Raw genomic sequence first — 8,262 nt, forward strand, 5'->3', positions numbered from 1 at the left:
AATAGAGTTTTTCATAGTATTTTTTCATAATCCTTTGTATTTCTGTGGGATCGGTTGTTACTTCACCTTTTTCATTTCTGATTTTGTTTGTTTGGGTCTTCTCTCTTTGCTTCTTGGTGAGCCTGGCAAGAGGTTCATCAATCTTGTTTATCCTTTTAAAGAACCAGCTCTTGGTTTTGTTGATCTTTTGTATAGTTTTTTTTTTTGGTCTCTATGTCATTTATTTCCACTCTGATATTTATTATTTACTTCTTTCTGCTTACATTGGGTTTTTCTTATTGCTCTCTTTCTAACTCTTTGAGTTGTAGGATTAGATAATTTGTTACCATTTTGTTCTTATTTTTTGAGGTAGGCCTGTGTAGCTGTGAGCTTCCTTCTCAAGACTGCTTTCACTGTGTACCACAGATTTTGGATTGTTGTGTTTTCATTATTGTTTTTTGCCATGATGCTATTTATTTCTTCTTTGATCTCTTTGGTAACCCAATCATTGTTTAATATCATGTAATTTAGCCTGTAGGTGTTTGAATTTTTTTCATTTTTTATTGTAGTTGATTTCTAATTTTATGCCTTTGTGATCTGAGAAGATGCTTGATATGATTTCTATCTTCTTGAATTTGAAGAGACTTTGCCTGTGACCCAATATATGGTCTATCTTTGAAAATGACCCATGTGCACTTGACAAGAATGTATATTCTGTCGCTTTGGGGTGAAATGTTTTGAAGATGTCAATTAATTACATCTGATCTAGTGAATTATTTAGGATTGATGTTTCTTTGCTGATTTTTTGTTTTATAGGATTTATCCAGTGGTGTTAGTGGGGTACTAAAGTCCCCTAATATGACTGTATTTCTGTCTATCTCTCCCTTGATATCCTTCAGAATTTTTTTTAATTTAGCCTGTAGGTGTTTGAATTTTTTTCATTTTTTATTGTAGTTGATTTCTAATTTTATGCCTTTGTGATCTGAGAAGATGCTTGATATGATTTCTATCTTCTTGAATTTGAAGAGACTTTGCCTGTGACTCAATATATGGTCTATCTTTGAAAATGACCCATGTGCACTTGACAAGAATGTATATTCTGTCGCTTTGGGGTGAAATGTTTTGAAGATGTCAATTAATTACATCTGATCTAGTGAATTATTTAGGATTGATGTTTCTTTGCTGATTTTTTGTTTTATAGGATTTATCCAGTGGTGTTAGTGGGGTACTAAAGTCCCCTAATATGACTGTATTTCTGTCTATCTCTCCCTTGATATCCTTCAGAATTTTTTTATTTTTTGTATTTGGGTGCTCCTGTATTGGGTGCATATATGTTTTTCAGGGTTATATCCTCTTGTTGTATCAATCCCTTTAGTATTATTATAGTGGTCTTCCTTATCTCTTGTTATGGCCTTAACTTTGAGGTCTAATTTGTCAGATACAAGTATTGCTACCCCAGCTTTTCTTTTTCTTCATTTCCATTTGTCTGAAAAAAAACCCTTTTTCTTCTTTTCACCATCAGTCTGTTGAGTCCTTTGTTCTGAGGTGGGTCTCCTGTAGACAGCAGATATATGGGTTATGTTTTCTTATCCACTTCAGCTACCCTATGTCTTTTTATTGGGTTATTTAATCCATTTACATTTAAAGTTATTATTGATAGGTACTTGTTTGTCACCATTTTTATTCTTTATTCCTATGTTCCTTCTTCCCTTCCTATTTCTTTCTATTTACAGCAATCCCTTTACATTTCTTGCATTGCTGGTTCTGTGGTAATAAACTCCCTTAGTTTTTTTTGTTTGTTTGTGAAGCTCCTGATTTCACCCCCAAATTTGATTGATAGCCTTACTGGGTACAATATTCTCGGATTCTGACCCTTACTTTGCATGACTTTATATATTTCATTTTATTCCCTTCTGGCCTGATGTGTTTCTGTTGAGAAATCAGTCAATAGTCTGATTGGAGATCCCTTGTAGGCAATTTTCTGGCAGCCTTTAAGATTCTTACTTTGTCATTGGTGTTTGCCAGTTTAATGATAATGTGTCTTGGTGTCAGTCTTTTTGGGTTCATCTTGTTTGGGACTCTGTGAGCTTCTTAAACTTGTGTGAGTTTTTTCTTCTTTCCCATATCAGAGAAATTTTCTGTTATTATTTCTTCAAACAGGTTTTCTATTCCTTGCTCAGTTTCTTCTCCTTCTGGCTCCCCTATTATGCAAATGTTGTTTCATTTCATGTTGTCCCAAAGTTCCCTTAGGCTTTCCTCATGTTTTTAAGTTGTTGTTTTTTTCCAGTTACTGCTCTGCTTGGGTATTTTTTCCTTGTTCTAGCTCACTGATGTGGTCCTCCACTTCTTCTAGTCTACTGTTGATGCTTTCTAATGTGTTCTTTATTGCAGCAATGCCATTTTTTATTTCTTCTTGGTTCTTCTTCATTTCCTCTTGGTTCTTACACATATTGTTGAATTTGTCTTCCATCCTTTTCAGCATCCTTATTATGACTATTGCTCTGAATTCTTTCTCTGACATGTTTCTTGCCTCCATTTCATTTACTTCCTTTTCCTGTGATTCCTCCTTTTCTTTCATATGGGGGCTGTTACCTTTTCTCCCCATGTTAGCTCCTCTCAGGGTGTCTGGTTATGTAGCCCTCTCTCTCCTCTCTCTAGGCGATCTCTGACCTTTCTGTCCATGGATTGCCTCACCAGCTGTGTTTAATTCGCCAATTCTGGGTGGATGTTGTTTGATTCTGCTGTTTCTTCTATCTGTCTGTGAGAAGTCACAGGGTCCATCCGCATTTTCAGCACCACTTTTGCAAAAGTCACTCTTTCATGTAATGTGCTCAAATACATATGAAGTATCAAGAAGTGTGACAGATGCTGAGACAGTCACACTCCTGAGCATTTCATTGTCATTTAGGAGGGATGGAGACAAAGAACTCAGTGACATGTGATAAATCCTACAACAAAGTAAAACTACAAGCACATAAAAGCATAGGAAAAGCATCATGTGGGCTTCGATGAGAAAAAATGAGGGAAATGCACTAATATACCTGGGGAGAGGTTCAGGAAATGGCTATAAAATAGGTGTTCTTTGAGAAAAGGAGAGCAAGAAGAGAAAGTCAGAATCAGAGAGAGAGATAAATGTGCCATGATTCTCCAGTGCTCTTACTAACTGGCTTCATAGCAGTTTCCTTCATGTGACTCACTGCCCAGAGACATGTGATGTTAACCTGAAATATTAGACACTTAAGGCCACATTCAGATATGCTGTGTACAGTGGGAAATTGTGTATTTTAGAAATTTTACCAACTTAACACAAAATGTTCAATGATAGGCACAATAAAAACAAAACCATATGTGAAGACACAAGAAACGTTAAGAATAAATAAAATTATAACATTTTATAAAATTTTGCTTTGCTTGGCCAGATGGCTCTGCAGTCGAGTGCCAACCCATGAGCTAGGAGGTCACGGTTCAATTCCTGGTCAGGGCACATGCCCAGGTTTTGAGATCCATCCCCCATGGGGGGTATGTAGGAGGCAGCTGATTGATGATTCTCTCATCATTGATGTTTCTATATCCCCCCCTTCCCCTCTCTGAATCAATAAAAAGATATATTTTTTAATTGCTTTTCATTCTCAGGCACCAGATTTTATTAGAAAATTAATATAGTCAACTAAATTCATTATTTACTTTGCCATCCTTTTATGTCAAAAAATTACCATTTTTAGAAATATTGACTAGTCTTGGCTAAAAATAAGAAGTAATTCGAATACTACCAAAAAAAAAAAAGAATCTAACTCTGTTTAATGAAAAGATACACATGTGTAACTGATATCATTAAAAAAAATAGAAACATTAGTGTATTTTCCTTTGAATTTACTAAATACTCTGAATGCATTAGTTATAGTGTAGTTTTATATAAATTACATTTAAAAATCATTTCACATCTCTGAATCTTTACAAGAAAAGATTCACAATGAAATAAAAATATTTTATGTAAAACAATGCCAAATGTAGCTCATCTGTGCAAGAATTTACTATGGCCTTCACCTTGGTGACTTCCACATGTTTGTGAAAACTTCCCTCAGTTGGGGCACAACGTCTGACATAGGCCTTTTAATAAAACTTAATGTTCTAAAGTGGAGGATGCTACAAGTAACAATTTAAAATTTGCCTTAAAATGTCTGAAATTTAATTCTTGTTTTCTCAAAGCCTATATTTTGTTCATGTTTAGGGCAAAGTTCTATGTGCAAAATGCTTATGGACATTTAAACCATTACTCCTTCAATGTAAATATCATATTTCTGGAGGAGCATGTGAGTTGTGAAATAAGTTTTAAAGTGTTCTTCTTTGCCTGTATGGTTAATTCCACTTAATCTGACCATTTACAACCAATTATCTTAATGAAGGTTAAAGACTTGGATTTTATTTGATAAAACGGTAGAGTCCTGAAGCAACTTAACTAAAATTGAGTTGGGACTCTCATATCTGGATTTAAATGTTTGTGCCCCCCTCAACCCTCTCAAATTTATATGTTGAGGCCTAATCCCAATGTAATAGTATTTGGAGGTGGAGCCCTCAAATGGGTCTGGTACCCTTATAAAGGGATGTAGAGCACAGAGCTCTCTCTCCACCATGTGAGGACAGTCATTTCACATCTCTGGAGGATGCTACAAGTAGATTCACAATGAAATAAAAAAAATGTCTGAAATTTAATGCCAAATGTAGCTCATCTGTGCAAGAATTTACTATTAGGGCAAAATTCTATGTGCAAAATGCTTATGGACATTTAAACCATTACTCCTTCAATGTAAATATCATATTTCTGGAGGAGCATGTGAGTTGTGAAATAAGTTTTAAAGTGTTCTTCTTTGCCTGTATGGTTAATTCCACTTAATCTGACCATTTACAATCAATTATCTTAATGAAGGTTAAAGACTTGGATTTTATTTGATAAAACGGTAGAGTCCTGAAGCAACTTAACTAAAATTGAGTTGGGACTCTCATATCTGGATTTAAATGTTTGTGCCCCCCTCAACCCTCTCAAATTTATATGTTGAGGCCTAATCCCAATGTAATAGTATTTGGAGGTGGAGCCCTCAAATGGGTCTGGTACCCTTATAAAGGGATGTAGAGCACAGAGCTCTCTCTCCACCATGTGAGGACAGAGTGATAACTGCCTTTTGTTAACCAGAAGGAGGATCCTCACCAGACACCAATCCTGCCCCAACATTTAGAACTATGAGAAAAAAATATTTGTTGTTTAAGCCACCCACTCTATAGTATTTCTGTTACAGCAGCCCTGACTGACAAAATCAGCTATATTTGCATGGAAGCCAAGCAGAATTTTTTATTCCTTCTTTTAGTCTATTTAAGCACTGCTCAAAGCTCATTGTGCATAAGAATTACTATACAGAATTTTACATATAAAACAATATAGCATATACTGTATTTTATGGACTGGATAGTAAGTATTCTGGCCCTATAATCTAATTTTATAATAAAATTAGAGGCCCGGTGAATAAAATTTGTGCATGGGAGGGTTCCCTCAGCCCAGCCTGCACCCTCTCCAATCGGGGACCCTTTGGGGGGTGTCTGACTGCCGGCAGTCGGACATCCCTCTCGCAATCTGGGACCGCTGGCTCCTAACTGCTCACCTGCCTGCCTGCCTGATCACCCTTAATGACTCTGCTTGCCTGCCTGATTGCCCCTAACCCTTCTGCCTGCCTGCCTGATCACCCATAACTGCTCCCCTGCCGGCCTGATTGTCCCCAATTGCTCTTCCTTGATGGCCTGATCACCACTAACGGCTCTCCCCTACTGGCCTGATTGTCCCCAACTGCCCTCTCCTGCCAGCCTGATCACCCCTAATGTTCTCCTCTGCCAGCCTGATCACCCCTAACTGCCTTTCCCTTCAGGCCTGATCATGCCCCCAACTGCCCTCCCCTGCCACCAGTTCACCCCCAATGGCCCTCTCCTGCCAGCCTTGTCACCCTCAATGACCCTCCCCTGCAGACCTGATCTTGCCCTCAACTGCCCTCACCTGCCAACCAGTTCACCCAAATGGCCCTCCCCTACAGGCCTGGTCACAGGTCCTCCCCCTGCCCAAGTGCCCTTCCCTGCCAGTCTGGTCACTCCAAAATGCCCTCCCCTGCTGGCCTGATCACCCCTAACTGCCCTCCTCTGCTGGCCTGGTCCCCCCTACTCCCCTCCCCTGCCAGCCTGATTGCCCCTAACCCCCAGTTGGCCTGATCTCACCCCCAACTGCCCTCTCCTGCCGGCCTGATTACCCCTGACTGCCTCTGCCTCGGCCCTTACCACCATGGCTTTGTCTGGAAGGAAGTTGGATGTCTGGAAGATGGCCGTTCGACTTGGTCTAATTAGTATATTACCCTTTTATTAGTATAGATGCCAAGAGTACATTGACACAGGAAATTACTCTTCTCACGAAAACAAAGAATCTTGGAGTCTCCAAACAAGGGTAGTTTATTTGTTAAGTCTTTCTCATAAAACTGCCAACTGCCAGAGCAGAAGAGAAAGAATTCAGGGCTTAAGCTGTCTGAAAATATAAATGTCTCCTCACTCATTTGCCAGCAAACTCTAAGATATTGTCCGCCACCCACCTCCATTCAAAGAAATTATCAACACTTGCTCAGTATATGTGATCATTTATCAAACAGTTTTGAAGAAGACTAAGTGGAAATAATTCAAATGCACTATATGACTTTATGAAGGTTTTAGGTTTGGTATCCGTACACAAATATGTGGACTTTGGTCTTTTCAAGTATCCTTCACCACAATTTGGAGATTGCTAGTAGGTCTTGAGACTGGATAGAAACACACAAGCCTAAAGGCGGAGAGAGGAGTTAAGAGGACTGAGCTAAGGCTGGAACAAAGAAGATTGAGGGGGGAAATAATGAGATGGAACAGACCAACTTGGGGAACAGGTTTGAAGAAATTATGGGGTAAGTGAGGTGAAATAGGTAACTCCAAGGTTTCTGGTTTAGATAATTCTGGGAGAAGTTCTCTCATAATCTTAGACTGAGTGTGTAATGTCTAATAATAGCCCGAACAATCCCAATATAAAGCAAACTTCTCACCTGTTAACTTTTGTTTCCCTTAGTCTTTAGATAATTAGCACATTTTGACTGGGAAAGCATCTTTGAGTGATTATAAATATAGGGTGTCCTAAAAAAAGTGTATATACACACTTTGAATAATTATAAAGGTAGTGTTTATTAAAAGACTTTCATTTTCAAAATTGAGCTATCAGTTGTTAAAGTAAGTACACATTTTTGGGAAACCCTGTGTATAAAAATAAAAAGTAAATTCATTTTCTGATTTGGGGGGGAATGAATTTTATGTCAGACATGGTAGATTTGAGACTCTGCCAGTCCCCAGGTTCTGGAACGAGAGCAAAGACAAAAACTCCAGTGACAAGAAATGCCTTTCTTCTAGGGGAATCTCTAACTTACAGATGGTAGTTAGATCTACCGGAGAAGAAACAAGGTTTACTTCACCAAAAAAATCATATTTAATACTATAAAGAAAAAAGATTCAAAAATTACGAAGTGGCTGTTCACTGATTTTTTTTAAAAATTTAAACTCTTTATTGTTTAAAATATTACATATGTCTCCTTTTTCCCCCCATTGACCTCTCCCCAGCCACTCCAACCCCCCAACACATGCCCTCATGCCCCTACTGTCTGTGTGCATTGGTTATGCTTATATACATGCATACAAGTCCTTTGGTTGATCTCTTACACCCCCTCAGCCCCCACATCCTCTGCCTTCCCTCTGAGGTTAGATGGTCTATACTTCTATGTCTCCAGATCAATTTTTGTTCATCAATTTATGTTGTTCATTATATTCCACAAATAAGTGAGATCATGTGATATTTATCTTTTTCTGACTGGCTTATTTATCTTAGCATAATGCTCTCCAGTTCCTTCCATGCTGTTGTGAATGGTAAGAGTTCTTTCTTTTTTACCAACCCATGAGCTAGGAGGTCACGGTTCAATTCCTGGTCAGGGCACATGCCCAGGTTTTGAGATCCATCCCCCATGGGGGGTATGTAGGAGGCAGCTGATTGATGATTCTCTCATCATTGATGTTTCTATATCCCCCCCTTCCCCTCTCTGAATCAATAAAAAGATATATTTTTTAATTGATTTTCATTCTCAGGCACCAGATTTTATTAGAAAATTAATATAGTCAACTAAATTCATTATTTACTTTGCCATCCTTTTATGTCAAAAAATTACCATTTTTAGAAATATTGACTAGTCT

The sequence above is a fragment of the Myotis brandtii genome, unplaced genomic scaffold (genome assembly GCF_000412655.1).
Source record: "Myotis brandtii unplaced genomic scaffold, ASM41265v1 scaffold179, whole genome shotgun sequence".
Taxonomy (NCBI): domain Eukaryota; kingdom Metazoa; phylum Chordata; class Mammalia; order Chiroptera; family Vespertilionidae; genus Myotis; species Myotis brandtii.